Here is a 21,828-nt window from a genome sequence, read left to right as displayed (position 1 = left end):
TTATCCTTTTCATGTTTCATTGTAAGGGATGTCTGGGTGTGGTTTTTCAGGTCAGCCAATCCCCTGGGTCTGGGTGTAGATATATACCCCAGCCCCTCTGCAATGAGGAAGCTGTATTTCCTTAGTCTTGTCTGCTGTGTGAGTAGTGTTTGGTCAGGTTGCAGCTTGCTCTGTATGTAGTGTCACTTCAGCTTGCAGCTTGCTGTGTGAGTAGTGTCTGGTCAGCTTGCAGCTTGCTGTGTGTGTAGTGTCAGGTCAGCTTGCAGCTTGCTGTGTGAGTAGTGTCTGGTCAGCTTGCAGCTTGCTGTGGGTGAAGTGTCAAATCAGCTTGCAGCTTGCTGGGTGTTTGGTGTCCTGTGCTGCCTGTTTAGTGTCCTGCTAGAGTAGGGACTTCAAGTCACGAGGAGCCTTGTCGCGGCCTTGCAGCTTAAGTTCATTGGCCAAGGTACGAACTAATCCCTCGCTGTTATCTTTAGCTTTACCATCTGCTTTAGCATGCAAGGTTGTGTGGTAAGTGAGTTTGTGCATTTAATGTATCAGTTCTGCCTGGTTGCGAGTATCACCCTTTCAGGGGGAGCGGGGCCGAGGTTCCAGTGTGGGGCCACCTTAATAGAGGCAATCGCTCTGCTTATAGGTAGGGCCAAGTCATCTTCCCTGCAGCACAGGGTCAGTTTTCCCTTAAACTGTGTTTTCAGGTCAGGTTCGTGTGGGCCCGGAGCTTAGTTGCCCACACAAATGTTATACTATTGATTTAAATGGTAATGAAGCTAGGTAGCGCACTTATGCTACCATCTCCTATGACGTATGTCTAGCCCACTGCACTGACAACGAGTTGGGTGATGAGGTGATTGTCGGAGATCCAAAGCAGCAGGTCTCTGTGATTAACTATTGATGACCTACCCTGAAGATAGGAAATCAGTAGTTTTCACCCACAAAATCCCTTTAATGTGTTAAATGTCAAGTTAGACCTTTCCATACCATCTGTAAATCCTAGCCTGTTTGAGACAGGATTCCAGTCTCCGTGAGTGAGCAAACATCACAGTCTGCAGTATTATATCTGCCACTAAAAACACTAAAACTCTAATGGAAACCTCATGGGCCCATTTTGAGGTCTGTCCGGATTCAATGGAATGGTTTTGAAACCAAATTTGTCATACCTGCCATGATGGTAGTGTGAAAACAATCTTAAGGCCCATTTAGACACAATGATTATCGTTAAAAATTCGCTCAAAAACTGTCTTTTGAGCGATAATCGTTGTGTGTAAATTTTCGCCCATTGTGCAGTTTTCGTTAAGCTGTGGCTCTTCGTTGTCTTTCAGCGTGCTAAAAAGACAATGATGAGCCCTATCAGGGATTCACAGTAGGATACATCTGATACTATTGTTTCAGCTGTATCCCACTCCCTGATGACAGGCGGGGAAGGAAGAACAGAGCGGTCCAGCTCTGGTCTCCATACCCTGTTCAGAGTGCTCAGCTGTATAACAGCCGGGCGCTCCGAACAGAGAACAGCTGGATGCAGAAGACAAGCAGGGCCACCCCGCTTGTCTTCTGCATCCTCCGCTCCGAGTGCTCGGCTGTATAACAGCCGGGTGCTCCAAGTAGGGAACAGCTGGATGCAGAAGACAAGCAGGGCCACCCCGCTTGTCTTCTGCATCCTCCGCTCGGAGCACAAGGTGATCGCTCAACGTTTGAGCGATCATCTTGCTCTATAAATGACACAACTATTATCGCTCAAAGGACATCTTTTGAGCAATAATCGTTGTATCTAAATGGGCCTTTACTTGTGTAACTCTTTTCAATTTCTACCGTGGCCTTGACCATTTTTTCCAAAAGTTGCCTACAAATGTCATATTGCAATCTCTGTCACAAATATAAAAAAAAATAGGAATCAAATAAAAAATATTAACTCTTAGAATGTATTATTTTAAAAATATGAAATGTTGATGTGGTCATTTATGCATCAAAGGCCTTGGTCATTATTATGCTTCTTATTGTAAATGGAAGAGATCTTCTCCAGCATATTCCACCTCCATTCACTGAGCAATCATCATTCCTGTGTGAAATCACGGGAGCGATTATCGCTGAGACGACTGTTGGGTGTTTTAGCCCCCAAGACAATCGCCCCGCATAAAAGAACTGTGGTCATTGTCCAATAAAAGTCTCTAGGTACAATATCATCCTAGCTCCCGTTTACACTAACAATTACTGCCACTGATGCAGGTGAATGTTTGTGTACAGGGGTATGAGTGGCTTTGAAGGTGTAGTAGACAAAATCCAAATAAATGTAGTTTATAAATGTTAATTATATTTAGTGTGCAGCCTGTCTCTTCAAAATGAAAAGGCTAAAGGGTCACAGCAGAAAAGATAAAGAGCAAAACAGGTTCAAGGTACACACTAAACTGTGTACCTAAACTGATAACTAGATTAAACAGACGGGAAGGAGGCAAAAATACGGAAAAAAGAAAACATACATATCTCAGAACATTTTATTCATTAATTTTAACTGATGATTTGCAGAGCTACTGTAATGAGTGAAGCGTGGAAGGAATACATCTCAATGACTATAATATACAGTCAAACCTCTAGTTTCATTGTCTTCTGGTTTAGATGGTTTTCAGTTTCACAGATTTTTCAAGCCAGAAGTTCGCCTCTAGTTTCACTGGCTGCTTCTAGTTTCATTGTCAGACGCCAGCCCCATGTGGTCTCGCTGCTGACGCGGCCCACGTGATCTCCTGCTCAGCGTCTCCTCCTGATGCTGAAATGCTACCCACCCTTCTCCAGTGTCACTGTGGGCGCTAGTAAAACAGTACTGTAGTGTAAAGGCCCATTTAGACACAACAGTTATCTCTTAGCGATAATCATTGTGTCCATCTTGCGCCCGTTGTGCAGTTTTCGTTAACGATTTGCTCATTGCTGTCTTTCAGCCTGCTTAAAGTCCGTTGTTATGGCTGTTTGCTTCTCGTTTGGTTAAAATGACATTTGTTTAGTCGTTCAGCGACTCAATGTAGCATTCAGTGCAAACACTACACAACGATAATACAACGACTGAATAGCCCGGCTGCTACGTCCATTTTCCAATGATTATCGTTAGGTTAAAAACAAAACCATCACTCACTTTTATCGTTATAACGAAAATTGGACGATAATCTATGTGCCTAAATGGGGCATGATGTAAGAAGCCATGTTTAACAAGATAACACAGCGATTACGGACAGATAACAGTGATTTCACCTGTAGTCTTATGTAACACCACAGATAACACGCAGTGATAACGCTGAGGACAGATAATGATGCCTCCTGCAGTCCTATGTAACAGCACAGAGAACACAGTGATAACACTAACAACAGATGATATAGTAGATGTCACCTGCCGTCCTATGTAACAGCACAGAGAACACAGTGATAACGCTGAGGACAGATGATGTAGCAGATGTGACCTGCAGTCCTATGTAACAGCAAAGATAAAACACAGCAACATGTTCAATAACATGTTAAATGTTCGTTTATTCTTTACAGTAGTCTTTTATATTCATTTATTATTGTTTTTGGTATTAAAAACCATATTTATTCTTTATTAAATGTGGTTTGGTGTTTTTTGGAATGTCTACAACAAATTAATTGGATTTACATCGATTCCTATGGAAATAATTGCCTCGAGTTTCATTGGTTTCAAGTTTGTCGATTGCTTTCAGACGGATTACCAACGAAACTAGAGGTTTGACTGTATATACATATGTATTCTACACATACACTACCGTTCAAAAGTTTGGGGTCACATTGAAATGTCCTTATTTTTGAAGGAAAAGCACTGTACTTTTCAATGAAGAAAACTTTAAACTAGTCCTAACTTTAAACAAATGCACTCTATACATTGCTAATGTGGTAAATGACTATTCTAGCTGCAAATGCCTGGTTTTTTGTGCAATATCTACAAAGGTGAATAGAGGCCCATTTCCAGCAACTATCACTCCAGTGTTCTAATGGTACAATGTGTTTGCTCATTGGCTCAGAAGGCTAATTGATGATTAGAAAACCCTTGTGCAATCATGTTCACACATCTGAAAACAGTCTAGCTCGTTACAGAAGCTAAAAAACTGACCTTCCTGTGAGCAGATTGAGTTTCTGGAGCATCACATTTGTGGGGTCAATTAAACGCTCAAAATGGCCAGAAAAAGAGAACTTTCATCTGAAACTCGACAGTCTATTCTTGTTCTTAGAAATGAAGGCTATTCCATGCGAGAAATTGCTAAGAAATTGAAGATTTCCTACAACGGTGTGTACTACTCCCTTCAGAGGACAGCACAAACAGGCTCTAACCAGAGTAGAAAAAGAAGTGGGAGGCCGCGTTGCACAACTAAGCAAGAAGATAAGCACATTAGAGTCTCTAGTTTGAGAAACAGACGCCTCACAGGTACCCAACTGGCATCTTCATTAAATAGTACCCGCAAAACACCAGTGTCAACATCTACAGTGAAGAGGCGGCTGCGGCATTTTGGGCTTCAGGGCAGAGTGGCAAAGAAAAAGTCATATCTGAGACTGGCCAATAAAAGAAAAAGATTAAGATGGGCAAAAGAACACAGACATTGGACAGAGGAATACTGGAAAAAAGTGTTGTGGACGGATGAATCCAAGTTTGAGGTGTTTGGATCACAAAGAAGAACGTTTGTGAGACGCAGAACAAATGAAAAGATGCTGGAAGAATGCCTGACGCCATCTGTTAAGCATGGTGGAGGTAATGTGATGGTCTGGGGTTGCTTTGGTGCTGGTAAGGTGGGAGATTTGTACAGGGTAAAAGGGATTCTGAATAAGGAAGGCTATCACTCCATTTTGCAATGCCATGCCATACCCAGTGGACAGCGCTTGATTGGAACCAATTTCATCCTACAACAGGACAATGACCCTAAAGACACCTCCAAATTGTGCAAGAACTATTTACAGCAGAAGCAGGCAGCTGGTATTCTATCGGTAATGGAGTGGCCAGCGCAGTCACCAGATCTGAACCCCATTGAGCTGTTGTGGGAGCAGCTTGACCGTATGGTACGCCAGAAGTGCCCATCCAACCAATCCAACTTGTGGGAGATGCTTCTAGAAGCGTGGGGTGCAATTTCTCAAGCTTACCTCAACAAATTAACAGCTAGAATGTCAAAGGTGTGCAATGCTGTAATTGCTGCAAAAGGAGGATTCTTTGACGAAAGCAAAGTTTGATGTAAAAACAATGTTATTTCAAATACAAATCATTATTTCTAACCTTGTGAATGTCTTGACTCTATTTTCTATTCATTTCACAATGCATGGTGGTGAATAAGTGTGACTTTTCATGGAAAACACAAAATTGTTTGGGTGACCCCAAACTTTTGAACGGTAGTGTATATACATACATGTAAGGTTCTGAATTTTGTGTGGCTAATTAATTATGCTGCTTTTTACAACATACATATTTACAATAACTGCTAATGAGCATTTTCATTATTTAAAGTTTCATTATCTTAAGTTACAAAAAACTGGTAATGAATCATGTGACGAACATGGAATATGTATCTACAGGCTACTATGTATGAGTTGGTACACTTAAATAACAAAGAACCAAGTAAAAAGACCCTTGGCTACAGAGGTGCTTTGTCAACTTTCGACCAGTATGAATATCAGCTGTTCTATGAAGCATTGCTTTAGCATTTCCTAATGATACATACAATACTTCTACATTTAACCTGGAAGATACAAACTTTATGTAATTTAACAAACATCTGGGTATTTTTTATCATCTTGAAATACATTCCTGCCATGTTTATGGTCAATATTCTGTTTCTATACTGGACAATTCTCCCAATGCATGTGCCAATAGACTAACATTAACGGTATTATTATATTGATTATATAAATCAGTACTCTATAACCTCAACTGTACTGAAAATTGCAGTTGCCTATGCTTTTCAATACAAGAGTATGCAAAAAAATGTATGGTATGCTTTTCTTTTTAAGTAGCCAAGTTATGCAACTGTATAGGCATGTCAGCATACCTCATTCATTTGTCCTATGGTAGATAAGCCATGGGTAAACAAATGACCTGACAGGTTAATGTATATGACTGGACATCATAGAGATAAGATATTAGATTCTTGGAGATCCTGTCAAAGTCAGCAAGATGTGCTATTTACAATCTTGTGCCTATAGCTTTTGCAAAAGGTACAGTATGACAGCTTTCCATTGTGTCTCATGGACCATCCTCAAAATGTATTAAATGTCAAATTCCTACAGTTTCCTAAAAGGTATAGCAAGTTACAACACATGAGACATGTAAACATTAGAGATGAGCGAGCATACTCGTCCGAGCTTGATGCTCGTTCGAGTATTAGGGTGCTCGAGATGCTCGTTACTCGTTACCAATCAGAGGCCAGCCCTCACTCACACCCATTCATGAATTCATGAATGGGTGTGAGTGAGGGCTGGCCTCTGATTGGTCAGGCTGTGACCAATCAGAGGCATCTTATTCAGCAGGCGGGGATTTTAAATCCCCGGCTGCTGAATACTACTCACAGCTGTTCAGAGCAGTTCAGGAGAACTGCAGCCTGCCGCGCTGAACTCCGTCTGCCGGCACCAGGTGAGTATATATATATTTTTTATTTTTACACATTTCTGGATGAATTGCAGGGAAGGGCTTATATATTTAACCCTTTCCCGACAATTCATCCCGCGATCGCCGGCAGCCCATTGCTTTCAATGGAGTCGGCTGTATTGATGGCTCCATTGAATTCAATGGGCTAACATCGCTCTGCCGGGACCAGGTAAGTATATATATATATTTTTTATTTTTACACATTTCTGGATGAATTGCAGGGAAGGGCTTATATATTTAACCCCTTTCCGACAATTCATCCCGCGATCGCCGGCAGCCCATTGCTTTCAATGGAGTCGGCTGTATTGACGGCTCCATTGAATTCAATGGGCTAACATCGTTCTTCTCTGCCACAGCTGTTACAGCTGTGGCAGAGGAGAACGATCGTTATGCTGACAGTGCGGGGGGGGGGGGGGGGAGGCTCACTCTTGCCGCTATTGTGGCTTAATAGTGGGACCTGGGAACTTGAGATACAGCCCAAAATGTAGCTCCTCGCCTGCCCTATTCGTTTCTGTGTCGTTTTCATCACTTTCTTGTGTTTTGCAGATTTTCACAAATGAAAACCTTAGCGAGCATCGGCGATATACAAAAATGCGCGAGTCACCCATTGACTTCAATGGGGTTCGTTACTCGAAACGAACTCTCGAGCATCACTGAAAGTTCGACTCGAGTAACGAGCACCCGAGCATTTTGGTGCTCGCTCATCTCTAGTAAACATCCATTGGAGTATATTGCAGTTGGAAGACCTTCAACATCCTTCCAGTCAAAATAATAGTCTGATCATTCTTCAAATACATAAGTGAGAAGGTCACATTAGAATCCAATTTTTGATTGTTAAGATTTTATCATGAAAGTCTGAAGACGTTTTTCGAAAGAGTGCTTGTATAAGGGGGTTCATGGATCAAACACATATGCATTTCAGCAGTTTATTTAAAAAATGTTTCACATGCTGCTTGAAGAAGATCATCAAATAAAGCAGACATCTACAATTAAAACATATCCCCAGTCTTAAATACATCACAGGGCTCTTAAGTTCTAATGTTCTATAGTACTGTTAAAAGGGTTGTCCCGCGCCGAAACGTTTTTTTTTTTTTTTTCAATAGCCCCCCCGTTCGGCGCGAGACAAACCCGATGCAGGGGTTAAAAAAGAAAACCGGAGAGTGCTTACCTGAATCCCCGCACTCTGATGACTTCTTACTTACCTGGTGAAGATGGCCGCCGGGATCTTCACCCTCGGTGGACCGCAGGGCTTCTGTGCGGTCCATTGCCGATTCCAGCCTCCTGATTGGCTGGAATCGGCACGTGACGGGGCAGAGCTACAAGGAGCCGCTCTCCGGCACGAGCGGCCCCATTCAGAAAAGAAGAAGACCGGACTGCGCAAGCGCGTCTAATCCGGCGATTAGACGCTGAAAATTAGACGGCACCATGGAGACGAGGACGCTAGCAACGGAACAGGTAAGTGAATAACTTCTGTATGGCTCATAATTAATGCACAATGTACATTACAAAGTGCATTATTATGGCCATACAGAAGTGTATAACCCCACTTGCTTTCGCGGGACAACCCCTTTAAGTATAGCAGACAGGTCTGCAGCTCTGTCCTGTCTGTTATTTGAGTTTGCCTTTATTTTGCTCCAGCATCTCTGGAGTTAACAGCTCCTAACTCCAGCACCCAGCTGGAGGCTATCTGCCAATCACTCCACTATATAGCTCCCTCAGATCTGGTAGCCAGTGATTCGGGGTTGTTGTAGTCCTATGACGGCTCGTGGCTGCTTCTCCTGCAGTATCTCTTTGACAACTGATTTTGAGTCGGCTGTAGCTGTAAGCTACTTGTGCTTTGTCCAGATCTTTTGTTCCTGCTTACATCCTCGGTTCCTGTTTCAGCTTGGTATATCCTGTTCCGGTTAGGGCCTTGACAGGGTTATTCAGCGCCAAGGTTCCAGCTCAGGGCCATCCTTATCGGGACGATTACTCTGCTCTGTTAGGCAGGGACTCCATTACCCCACTCCAGCTCAGGGCTAGCTTAGTTCCAGTCTCTGCCTCGTACCAAGCTACGTGCTGAGAAGTGAGCATCCGGTCTCTGGGTCAGCTGTCATTCCTTCTGGGTGGGTTCCACATCCAAATATGTAACAAGTACCTTTGTAGAGCCTTTCCCTTTAGTGTTCAGCTGGTTACGCTGAAGATCCCTTTTTCCCTTAGTTCACTTACAAGATGCTATTGTTTGCTATCTTAAGGTACCTTTACATGGGGTGATTATCACTCAAATAATCTCTAGAAAAAGTGAATTTGGGCCATAGTTGTCCCATGTACATACAGTCACTGCCAGGTCACTGAATGAGAAATTGCTTACTTGTCAGAGTCACTTGGCTTTTAGCTTACCAAAAAACCAAGCAACTATTGGCTCATGAAATCACCGGAGCGACAGTCTGTGAGATTGCTGTCAAGCACTTATGCACCCGACAATCTTCCCATGTGAAGGTACTTTTACAGATACAGTGGAGCTGCAAATGGGTCACAGGTCATTGTTTCTATAAACCCCTCCCACCTCATCTATTGGTACAATCCTGCACACTGCTGGAACCAGTGGCAAGGCTGCTGTAATCACAGGACTGTAGTTCTCTGTACATACATACGTGTAGCTAGTCTGTAAGATTGTGCAAGACATTCAAGTAATTTTAGTTGTAGTGTAGTAGCCTGAAGTCTATATATCTGGCCCCTCCATAATTGTTATATGTCATGTCTTTTATGTGGATGCACTGTGCAAAGTGTCTTGTCTGCTGTTATGTTTATTGCAAAGCTGCAGCATGTAAGAGGTTAATGCCTGAAAGTGGCTGGGACATGTCTAAGAAAAGTATAAGGTTTGTCTAATCATGTGGTGTCGTATGATTATAAATTTGAGTGATTGAGAGTTAGGTGTGGTTCTATGTACTTCCACGACTGTGAGAAGAGTGAGAGTGCTGGCCACATGGGGGTACCTTCTACCCTCATGTGATGAAGTGATGGAAGCAGAAGAAAGGTATCCTGATGTTTAAATCCCAGGAACTCCCTGTGAGGAGAGTGAGAGAGCAAAGAGTCCGCCGTGCAGTGTGTACTTCAAGAATATTGAGTGAGTGTAAGCAGAGTGTTGTGTCCCCCTCCGGAGTTATCCAGAGTACTGGAGTGTGTGCATCCAGGAGTGGAGTATTACAGATAACTTACACTGTAGACCCGGTTTCATTCAGTGTTCTCCTCCCTGACCGTGTACTGAAAAGCTGTCTTTCCTGCACGTGCGAGTAAGCTGTATTGTCTTCAAGTGATACAGTAAAGTTAACCGGTCACTGCCCGTTCCCAGTGATTGAGTTTTCAAGTTCAATGTGTGTGTGTGGACTCTCTTAATTCTACCACCGGAGAATCAACGGTGTGGAGGAATGGTGGCGTCAAGCATGACAACTCATCTAGTCCACTACACTTATTCAGGTAACCGCCACCCAGCATTGCCTGGAAGAGGTCTAGTGATGCCTTGGCTGAGGTTCCATGTGCACCTCTGGGGAGGAGTCTGGTAGAACCACTGTGACAAGTGCTATCTCTACCCCTGCCAACTCTTCAGCGTGGGCCTTGTGTCTCGGTCACCGTGGGGCACCACAGTAGCTCTTCTTCTGCAGCTGACATAAAAATGGAAGGAATAAATTACTGCAGTATTTCAAGTCTCTCCTTACTCTTCCCCACACTAAAATAGAGTGTGGATTCTTGAAAAGGGCTTAAAACCTGCCTGCAATTCCACATCAAAATCCGTAGTAAGGGGGGTTTCACATTTTCATTGGGGATTCTGCTTTGCTGCTCCATTTGGGAAGCAGGAAAGGTGAAAACCCATGGCCAAATGGTTCCTTCTCTGGAAGGAACTGAACAGCGCTGGACGAACCCCATTAAATATAATGGGGTCTGCCCGCTTTCTATGCAAATGCCTGGCTTTTGGATGGAAGAAAAAGTGCTATATGCAGCTTTTTCTTCAGGTATTTGCAGACGCATTTGTGACAAAATCTCCGGCCTTAGACCTCCAAATTTTGATTTGGAATTATGCAGCTGTGGATTTGGCTAAATCCTTTAACGTAATTTTGTCGTGTGTGAAAAGTCCCTTAGTATGTGTTGCTAATTTCCATAAATCAAGCTGCTGTGTGGATAGAAGATACTTGTCTAATATCTTAATTCAGGAAAATTTGCATCCTAGCTGTCTTAGAGCATCTGAGTGCAGATCTCCTTTCGAGCTCCCAGCGCCTGCATAACTGGAAGCTCAAAATATAGTCTGATATCTCAAGACAGATTGCATTAAAATGCTTATTGGGAAGCAGTCAACCAGAATTCTGTCTGACAATGAAATGATATGTCATTCATATAAAAGGTTCAAAAATATATACTATTTCTATTAAAATAAAATACACCTGGAAGACCTCTGTAATTTTAACAATATTCTACTGAAAACTTTACTGAGATTACAGTGGTTTGGCAGGAATTTACATAATGATTATTTGGACCTAAAACAGAAAAATAGTAAAGTTTTCAATTTATTTACCTTACCATTTCACCTTACAGCTGCTGTTCTTCTGCATCCCTTGATGGTGTTTATTTGCAATTGCACATGATGACTTGTCATTCATGGGTAACAACATATTACGTGACGTCTGTGGCCAATCATTGCCCAATACTAAGACATCATTACGGATAAAATGTAATCATGCACTGAGCCAGAAGATACAGGAGACCAGCAGTGAAGTATAGATACTGAAAGACTTTTGTTTTTTATTTTTGACCCAAACAGACTTGCACAATTATTCTTTATTAGAGATGAGCGAGCATACTTGCTAAGGACAAATACTCAAGCGAGTATTGTCCTTTTCGAGCACCTGCCCGCTCGTGAGAAAAGATTCGGGTGCCGGCGGGGGTGAGCGCTGTGTTGCGGGAGTAAGCAGGAGGGAGCGGGGGGGAATAGAAAGAGAGCGAGATCTCCCCCCATTCTCCCCCGCTCTCCCCCGCCCGACGGCACCTGAATCTTTTCTCACAAGCGGGCAGGTACTCGAAAAGGACAATCCTAGCTCTAGTATTTGTCCTTAGCGAGTATGCTCCCTCATCTCTATTCTTTATGAAAGACTTAAAAAAATCTAAGACCCAGTTACCCAGGCTGATATATCTAGTCCATAGCATCCCCATCTATATCTCTTCTTCTTTTTGGACTCAGATCCAGTTGTGCTTTATGTAGTCACCAGGTCACTCAAAGATCCATAAAGAGGTACTCACCAGGCCAATGGATGTGGGTGGGGTTGGTTTACCCAATTGTCGCCTATATTATTTAGTCTCAGTTCATTACCATCTCCTTGACATGTTTTACAATACTCAAACTATACTCTTGGTATGAATTGCACAGGACTTATGTCCCCAATCTCTGACTACATATCTTGACGTTGAGCACCCTCAGTTTCTGATACAGTTTCTATTTCTTAGAGAACCTGACACACAAGCCATATTGCACACCCTTGAGGCCAGTACTTCTCTTACTGACCCCAAAGGCCAACTATTCCCAATCACAGATAACCCATTGTTCCCACTTGGCTTTTTGTTCAACTCTTTCTTGGACAGCTCAAGGAAATGCCCTGCACACCTTGAGAAAGTTGTATCAAATGATCATTTAGTTTCCCTCTCCTCCATGTTCCATGATCAAACACGCACAACTTATGTTTCCTTTGATTATGATTAACTTCAACAGTTCTATTCTACAACTAATCGAACAGCTAACCTCCAGAAGTCCCTGACAATGTTAGAACATGTGCCTTTCTTTCTCCTGCCCACAGCATGTAGTTTCATTTACATGCAAACCACTGATATCCTCCTGTACTCAACAATTCCCCTCTTCCTGTGGAGTCGAGCCAGAAGTTCAATAAGGCTCAATTGGCCAAATATTTTTAATTATTGTATAAGGTAGTTATTTCCAACAAGACCAAGGAAAGAAATTATTAAATCTTGGACCATTGGTACCATGTGCCTGACATTCTACACAGGTGGTATCCATCAGTAACGGATACCTGCAGGTGATGTGATGAAGAAGGAACAGTAACACACAGAAAGAGGAGAGAAGAGAAGAAAGGTAAACTGTGGAGAGTGTTGAAGAAAATATAGAGGGAAAGAGACCCGATAGTAATTAGAAACGCACTTGAGCACTACTTGGAAATGCAATTGGTGAAGGGATCTCCATGAGGAAAATCAAACAGTAGCTCAAAATAGATCAAAATAGTGTGATAGGTGTGGGAAGATTGAAAAATAAACCATTGATAACAGGTAGTGTTAAAGGAATTGAATTCTTTAGGGGTCTGAGCAATTAATTCCTCCATACATTATATTTAGACAATTTCATTATATCAGTCTTCTAAAGTAGAGTGGCACAGTCTTCCAGTGGTGTGGAATAATTGCCTTGGCTGCTTATAGGAGGTTGGGTTGCATTTAAGAGATTTTTATATGTAGCTTAGGAAATATAGAAAAAATAAAGAGGAGTGTGGCAACTGTAAAGCCCAACATTTTCCAACGATTTTCGTTAGGAAAAAAACATCCGTCTTTAAAAGCAAAACCATCGCTCACTTTTATCGGTATAGCGAATTTTGAGCGATAATCTATGTGTCTAAATGGGGCTTTAGATTGTACTAAAGGCTCAGCCTAATGAGAACTTCACCTGCAATTACCAGCACTGGCCAATACCCAAGGGTTAGAGCAATCTGCTTCTGCTTCGTACCTTGTATTGCAGAACTGACAGCAGGCACCCTAATAACTGATTGGCTGGGGTCTTGCGTGGTGCACACCAGCTGATCAACTGTTGGTGACCTATCCCGAGAATAGGTCATCATTAATATTTGCCCAGAAAACCCCTTTAATGTATACCTCCAGTTCTAACATGTTCTGTGCTTTGTAGAAAATTTTGCTGTGGTGAGCTATGCATAGTATAGACTTCTCCCCTTCTACCACCGTCATGGCTGCAGCAGGCAGTTTGCCCCACTTTATTCAAGTTTGGGTACCCTTACAACATTGAGCCACTTTGTAGTTTTTTTTCCAGGGCCATTTTGGGTTCCCAATCCCCCTGATTCAGACTGTGAGACTGAATATATTCAGACAGCATAACCACAAGTAAATCTGAGCTAGTCAGAATTGAGATCACATAACCATCTGAGGAGAAAAAAGACAGGAGTTTCAGATAGAAATGAATAAATAAGGGTGTTTTAACACCTGCGATGGGGATTCTCCTTTCCTATTCTATTCGGGGAGCAGGAAAATGGGAATCCCCGTGACTGAACTTTTTCGTCTCTGGACAGAACTGAACATTGCTGTGCAGACCCCATTGACTATAATGGGGTTTGCCAGCTTTCCACCCAGCTGCCCGGTTTTGGGACAAAAGAAAAAGCAGTTTTATTCCTGTAGTTTCAGCCGGATCTGTGACGGAACCGCCGGCTGGAGGTTCTGACACAGATGTGTAACCAGCCTAACCAAGGTAACACTACTTGGGGGGAATAGCTACATTATGAATGAAAAAAAATCACCAGATTGGCACTTTAATTTTCAATAGTGTATAATAGGAAAACTTGCTGATTGTTACTTTTCTGCTGTTTCATTTTTTCTGAACTTTCCAGTATTTACATCATATTGCATATCTAGTTATCTATCTTTCATTGGAACACACCCCAGCTTAGTATATAACTGCTCTTACATTATATATTTTTTTTTGTTAGGCCGCTTGCACACGGGCAGATTTGCATTGCAAAATCCGGAGTGGGTGTCCACCTCTGGATTCTGCAGGAAATCTAGCCCATAGCATGCTATGGCAATACGCGATTTCATGCAAATGAGTGGAAATTGACTGCATGCTGCAATTTTGTGCGTGCTCCACACGGATGGCTTTCATTGAAGTTAATGGAAGCTGTCCTTCCCGCAGTCATTCCGCAATCATCATTGCAGAACGATCGTGGGATCTGCGTCATCGCCTAGTGACAGCGTGGTGTCCTCTGTACTGCACATGTGCGCTGGCGCTCCGGCCGGCATATCTGCAGCACAGGAAAGAAGACACTGGACAGGTAAGCAGGGGTCACCGGCTGGGCATTGGATCGAACTCTGCTGCGGGATCCGACCCAGCCACTTGCAGGAAGCCTTAATCAAAGTGCAATTGCCCATGCTTTTCAGTCCTGTATAAAAAAAGATATCTAGACACAAACAAAATATATTCCAAAAATGCAAACAACATAAATTTAAACAATAGACGCCTATACAGTAGGTACTGCACAACATGGCTAGATACGTTTTTGAAATAGATGTTTCATGTGAGGATAAAAAGTAGTAAGGCCAGTTTCACCTCTGCGTTGGATCCTGAAGTCGTAGGTTCCCTCGCAGATCTGGCTGCAAATACCGGGAGAAAAAGCGCTGCATGCAGCACTCTTTATTCCATCCCAAAACCTGGCGGCCAGATAGAAAGTGGGTAGACCCCATTATGGTCAATAAGGTCGGGCCTCGGGGATTCCTCTTTCCTGCTCGCCGGACGGAACAAGAAAGTAGAATCCCCAGCGCACGTGTGAAAGCATCCTAATATATCCTTTCTAAATATTCCTAATTACTCCAAAATTATCATTCTTTAAGGATGGCACAGAAAACAATTAGAGTTGCCCAATAACATGATTTAAACCAGAATTCCTTGCGTAAAATATGTTACCCGTAGGATACTGATTCTGGAAATAGACATGTTGGGGGAATATCCTAAGACTGGCAGTTCAAACACCAGTCTTAATATGACTCCCACAAGCGCAAAATGCACCTGATGTATGAAGAGGCACACGTCTGTTACCTAAAAGAACAAACAGTACATTTCTGGTATAATTCTAGTGTAAATTATACATAAATCGGTCAGTTTGGAGGGCTAGTTCCCCTCTCAACAAGCCGTGTTGTCTTTTCTTTAGGCCTTATTCACATAACCGTATATACGCAGCTATTGTAGCTGTGTTCAAAATTTGCGATCATGGGAAGCATTGGATTCCGATGTATTCATTCACATTAGCGATTTTCAGCTGTGGATAAAAATACGCTGAAAATAATAGGGTATTGCTGACCGAAAACAGCGACCGATTTTATACGGTGCATGAAAAGGTAGGTCTTGTTCTATCTTTTGCTAAGATATGCTGGAGGCTCCCATAGGCTTCTATAGGAGCTGAAAAAAAGAGAAGGAAAGGGAGTTTAGCTGCGTCCAACGCAGGGAAGAAAATACAGCTGGCTCACTTTAAGCATTACAAGTCATTCCGATGATTTCTGCCGACCGAGGGATTTCCGCACAGCTGTGTATTTTTCTCAGCGATACGCTGCAGCCGCCTATGTGAATGGACGAGAAAATGCTAATTTAGGTTGGGACTTGATCACGGCCATTCTTCACGCTATATTTAGCAGTGATCAGCCAAGCGTAAAAACACATATGTGAAAGAGGCTTTACAGTGGCATAAATTTGAAGAAGTTGCTCATTTTTTTTACAAGTGAGGTTTGTGCCAAAATTTGTGACTTTTGTACAAATCCCCCTCCTCGGATGTTTATTTACAGACCTAGCCCGTTTCAACTAGATTAACTGTTTTATGTCTCTTGAGTCTGAAAAACCATGAAAAAGAGCCTGCCACGGGCTATGAGCACCATAATCTACGTTATGGTGCTCATAGGGCAGGTTTCCAGGAGGTATTTTTTAAATACTTTCCCGCCTCCCATTACCCACTCTGTAAGCCCCAAACTCAGCATGCGGACTGTGCAGCTGGCTGAAAGCTGCAGGCTGTGTGTGTGTGCAACATCCTGCAGTGACCGAGGCACTCTTCCCCTGATGAATGCGTGCAACCTCAGCCAAGGCACCGCTAGCCCTCTTCCAGGCAACGTTTTGACAGTGGTTACCTGAATAAGTGCTGTGGTGGACCTGAAGAGTTGTCACGGGTGAAGCCACCGTTCCTTTACTCCATTGTATGTCCGAAGGGCAAATAAAAGAGTTCACACACACAGTTGAATTAAGAACCTCAATCACTGGGAATGGGCAGTGACTGGAACTTTACTTCTCCACCTTACAACTTCACACACCAGTGCAGGAAAAACAGTTTAACGAGGTCAGGGAGGAGACCAGAGGATGAAACTGGGCCGACAGTCTAGGTTATCTGTATGACTCCATTCCTGGACACATGCTCCGGGACACAGGATGACAACAGGCCTACAATCCACGTTATCTGTATGGCTACATTCCTGGACACACACACTCCAGGCCACAGGATGACACCGGGACTACAGCCTTAGTTATCTGTATGACTCCGCTCCTGGACACACACATCAAAGGACAACACAACACTCTACTGACACTCACTTGCAGGTGGATACTTAGACACTGCACGGCAGGCTCCTTCTCTCACTCTCACTTAAGGTAGGGGTCCTGGAGTTTGAACATCAGGGTACAGATCCTCTTCTTCCATCCCAATCTCTCACAAAGGTAGTGGCAGCATCCAGGGCGTAGTGCAAAGAAAATCTTTTATTCCTCCAAAAACATGCTACGTTTCGACCCTCATGGGGTCTTTATCAAGCATATCCATCCTTCACCACATGAGAGTTGAAGGTACCCCCATGTGGCCAGCACTCTCCCTCCACACTCTACCATTGAAGACAATGGACTTCCTCTTGCACACACTGCTCTCCTATATATATATATATATATATATATATATATATATATATCTTGCATAACCACGTGACATGACAATTGATTACAATTTCCAGACATATCCCAGACATTAACCTCTTACATGCTGCAGCTTGCGATACACATAACTAGAGACAAGACAATTTGCACAGAGCATCCACATAAAAGACATGACATGTATGTCAGGGGCCAGATATATGTATATCGGGCCACAACACGTGCACTCCCATAGAGATCAGTGGGAGCACATTCACACAGCTTGCAGCTTTGAGTCCTATTCCAAGGTCTACGTGCTGACTTTCAGGGCTGACAGCATGGATAAATATAAAAAAATGCCTCTTTGGGCTCCTGGGAACCTGCGCTATTAGCACCATAACTTTTTATGGTGCTCATAGCCAGTGACAGGTTCCCTTTAAACCAAAATAACCCACTCCTCTTGCCCTTCCCCCCACTTGGTTGATAAGTTTGAAAAAATACACAAAACCAACCTGTCTTACATTGTTGAATATTCATGTTAAATAAAGAACTAGGTGATATCACATCCATTGCCATTTTTAAGCGAGCCATAAACCTGTTATAATTGTTGGCTGAAATTAATTGACTATATTGTTAAGTGTATTTAACCAATAACCTGTAAACTGAAGGAATTTCATCTTCTTTACTGAATTTCTTCAGTCAGCGGTTGGTTGTAACAAAGTTTACGACACAATTATCTAATTGCAGCTGCAAAGATGTTATAATACAATTTTTTTTTCTGTGCTCTATTTCCTTTCCACTGCCTGCAGATTATTGAAAATGTTTGTAATGCTATTGGTCAAATGTAGTCACCTGACCATCTGACCTATTTGCCGATTTACATGAACAATTGCTGGCTTGAAAAACTGTTACGAGTATTGAACAGATATTTCTAGGTTTCCAATGATTGTACATCTGACGTCACAAAGTTCATTCATAGGAAACAGGAAATGTTAAACAAACATTTAAGTTATAAAACTTCACAAATCGTAACAATGATTTTTAATTTCTATTTGTTCTTTCACTGATTGTTTCATATTTTTAAACCGGTCATTTATAGTTATGATCTCTTGGAAACGTGAATCATAACTGTAATTGAGACATGTATGGGTCTTAAAGGGGTTGTCCCGCGAAAGCAAGTGGGGTTATACACTTCTGTATGGCCATATTAATGCACTTTGTAATATACATCGTGCATTAATTATGAGCCATACAGAAGTTATCAGAAGTTTTTCACTTACCTGTTCCGTTGCTAGCGTCCTCGTCTCCATGGTGCCGTCTAATTTTCAGCGTCTAATCGCCGGATTAGACGCGCTTGCGCAGTCCGGTCTTCTTCTTTTCTCAATGGGGCCGCTCGTGCCGGAGAGCGGCTCCGTGTAGCTCCGCCCCGTCACGTGCCGATTCCAGCCAATCAGGAGGCTGGAATCGGCAATGGACCGCACAGAAGCCCTGCGGTCCACCGAGGGAGAAGATCCCGGCGGCCATCTTCACCAGGTAAGTAAGAAGTCACCGGAGCGCGGCGATTCAGGTAAGCGCTGTGCGTTTTTTTTTTTAAAAGTCCCTGCATCGGGTTTGTCTCGCGCCGAACGGGGCGGCTGTTGAAAAAAAAACCAAAACGTTTCGGCGCGGGACAACCCCTTTAAGGGCCTTTTACACGTAATGAGTGTTGGGCAAATGATGCCTGACACTTGACCCCGTGTATACTCGTTCCCGTGCTGTTACACGGGAGCAAGTATCGCTTGATCGCTCACAGTGTAGCTGGTGGGGCGGCTGGAGGAAAGTTCTCTCCCCACTCTCCCCTCATCCCTCTCCATTCCTTGTAAGCAGCAGTCGTTCAGTACTGAATAGCTGCTGTTTGCACTGAAAGATGGTCGTTCGGATATAAAGCATGTTTAAAGCTGAACAATTGGATGATTCTCGTCCAGTCATTCAGTTACTGCATGCTTTTACACGGGAGGATTATCGTTCAAGACTCCATGGGAGTGCGGGGTTTTGAACAACCGGAACGATAATTGGCCCGTGTAAAAGGGCCTTTAGGCTCAATGTCCATGGGTGATTTTGATTTGTGGAATCTGTGCGTGACACCTGCATGTAAATTCTGCAAGTCAAGCCGCTCATAGGGAAGCGTTGGGCATCCGCACTTCATTTAAGTAATTTGTTTTTATTCTATTTGCGGATGCCAGGCACGGATAATAAATCACAGCATGGTCCATTTTACCACGGATCACGCGCAGATGTGCTCCATTCATCTCTATGGGAGCTTACGATCCACAGTGCATACACAAATATATTTGCGGATTCACTGCAGATATGAAGGTTAAAATCAATTAGGGAGGTGGAAAAAAGGCTTTCGCGTACATCCGCGCAGAAAAAAAAAACGCAATCCGTGATCTCCCGCAAAGAATAAAAAATCAAGTTAATGATGACTCGGAGTGCATCCGGTGAGATGAATAGAGCCACATCCGCACGGGATCCGCGATGAAATGGAGCATGCTGCGATTTTAGATCTGAATGGGGCATCCGAAAAGCACCTAAAAATCAAATCCGCAGGCTTTCATTCAGTTGAGGACGCCCCATTGTTTCCTATGGGCGGCTAGAGCTGCGGATCTCCTGCTCACATATTATTAAATCAAATCTCCACATGGACATTGGGCCTAATTGTTTTCAGTATTAGAAAGTTCAACTCCTAAATAATAAAAAGCAAAGTGAATATAAAGTAAAAAATAAAAGCATTTCAGTTCATCAGAGCAAACAGTAGTACACAATCTGCATCTAATCTCATGAAAAATTGTTCTGTGCATGACCATGTTAGGTCTTCAGATCTACAGCGGAGATAAACCTTGGTGGCCAGTAAATTCAGTTTCACAAAGGGACAAAGTGATAGATATAATTGTCATAAGAACTTTGGAGTGTGTCAGACAGAACCATAAATTGTGACAATTCTTGACAATAGCCTTTAAAAAGAATCTGAAAAGCCCCTAAGGGCTCATTGAGATAAGCATTTGCCACTGTTAATAACTGTCATTGTTCTACTCTGTTATAAGAGTAGAACATGGGAAATGACGGCAGTGCTAGATCCAGAATATGCTGGATGCCAACAATGCCGAACAGACCGCATTAACTATAATTCGATCTGTGCAGTTTCCATTGCACTGTCCAGCATTTTTCCGGAAAGATTAGCACTGTACAATGTTTCTGGTATTTTAACAGATTCTGTGATGAAAGGTCTTAAATCTTAATGGAACCTCTAACGCAGGTGTGACCGAGCCCTAAACAGTGCTAGAAATAAATGGTTTCACTTAGTAGATGTAGGCTGGGGCTCCATGGTGACTTTGGCCATGAGAGGGGTGGCGGAAACAAAGATCACGGTGAAGTCCTGCAATCTCCTAGACCTCGCAGCCAAAGTCACCATATAGCCCATGCAGGAATAAGTGTATAAGACTACAGGGGACGGGACATTCTATGAAATTCCTATTTAAACCAAGTAATGAAGAATGAAAAACAAATGACTGAATGTTACCAGCTTAATATATAGTGGTAGATATACATCTACACGATTTATGTTTATTGTCCTATTTAGTTCTCACTTATTAGTGGCATCCCCTAGAGAAGTGATAGTTGTGCTTTCTTAAGAGAAACCGCCGCTATGTCTCAAGGGTAAATGGCTTCCTCTGCTTCCTATTTGCCTGGGCAAACACACGGGCATCTGAAGGGCGAAGGGCAGCATGACCTATATGGTAAGAATTCCCATCTACCTGGCTTCTCCTGTTTAGTTCTAGTCTGGGGAAGAACAGGGCCAAAGGTTTGAAGATTAAAATGTAAACACCAAAATCTATTATAATTACAAGAGTGTTTCAAATTATTTCCTTAAACTATGGCATAATTTACTTCTAGTCAAGGTCTCTATTGGTGCTGAAAGAGGAAACTGCTTGACCTTTGTGCGACCTCTGATCCTTAGGGTCAGAGCCCATGGAATGCACAGATGTCATGGTTCATAAGTAAGGACTGAAAAGCTCCAAATTCCCAGGCAGAGAGGCGCCAGTGTGTGGATGGATCTAACATGTACACCTTCCCACCCCCCACACTCGGATGTTCGGTTCCCCACACATGTTCTGCATTCCTGCCTAACATGTATGTGCCCATCCCAGACTCCACTGCAGGACCCACTGCATAGATCACCTCCGCTTTCCTGGAAAATGAATGAGCTGCACTACACAGCAGTGAAAAGTATTACTCTATCTTCAACCACAAACACTTTTTTTTTATTCTGAACTTTTTTTGTTGTTTACATTTTTTTCTCATGACACAATCCACAGCTTCAGAAAAACTTCAGGCTTTCCTAACAAACTTTTAATGTGCAGCCTGAACTCCACGAGGGCGATGTTTGATAGACCAGAAGTCTCATTTTCAACACAACAAATCTACAGTTTTTATATAAAACATATTGCTCAAAAATTAGAATTTTCCCCGTGAGTGTAGATTTCATAAAGTTTTT

The sequence above is a fragment of the Eleutherodactylus coqui genome, chromosome 5 (assembly GCF_035609145.1).
Source record: "Eleutherodactylus coqui strain aEleCoq1 chromosome 5, aEleCoq1.hap1, whole genome shotgun sequence".
Classification (NCBI taxonomy): Eukaryota; Metazoa; Chordata; class Amphibia; order Anura; family Eleutherodactylidae; genus Eleutherodactylus; species Eleutherodactylus coqui.
Note: the sequence above shows the minus strand (reverse complement) of the source record.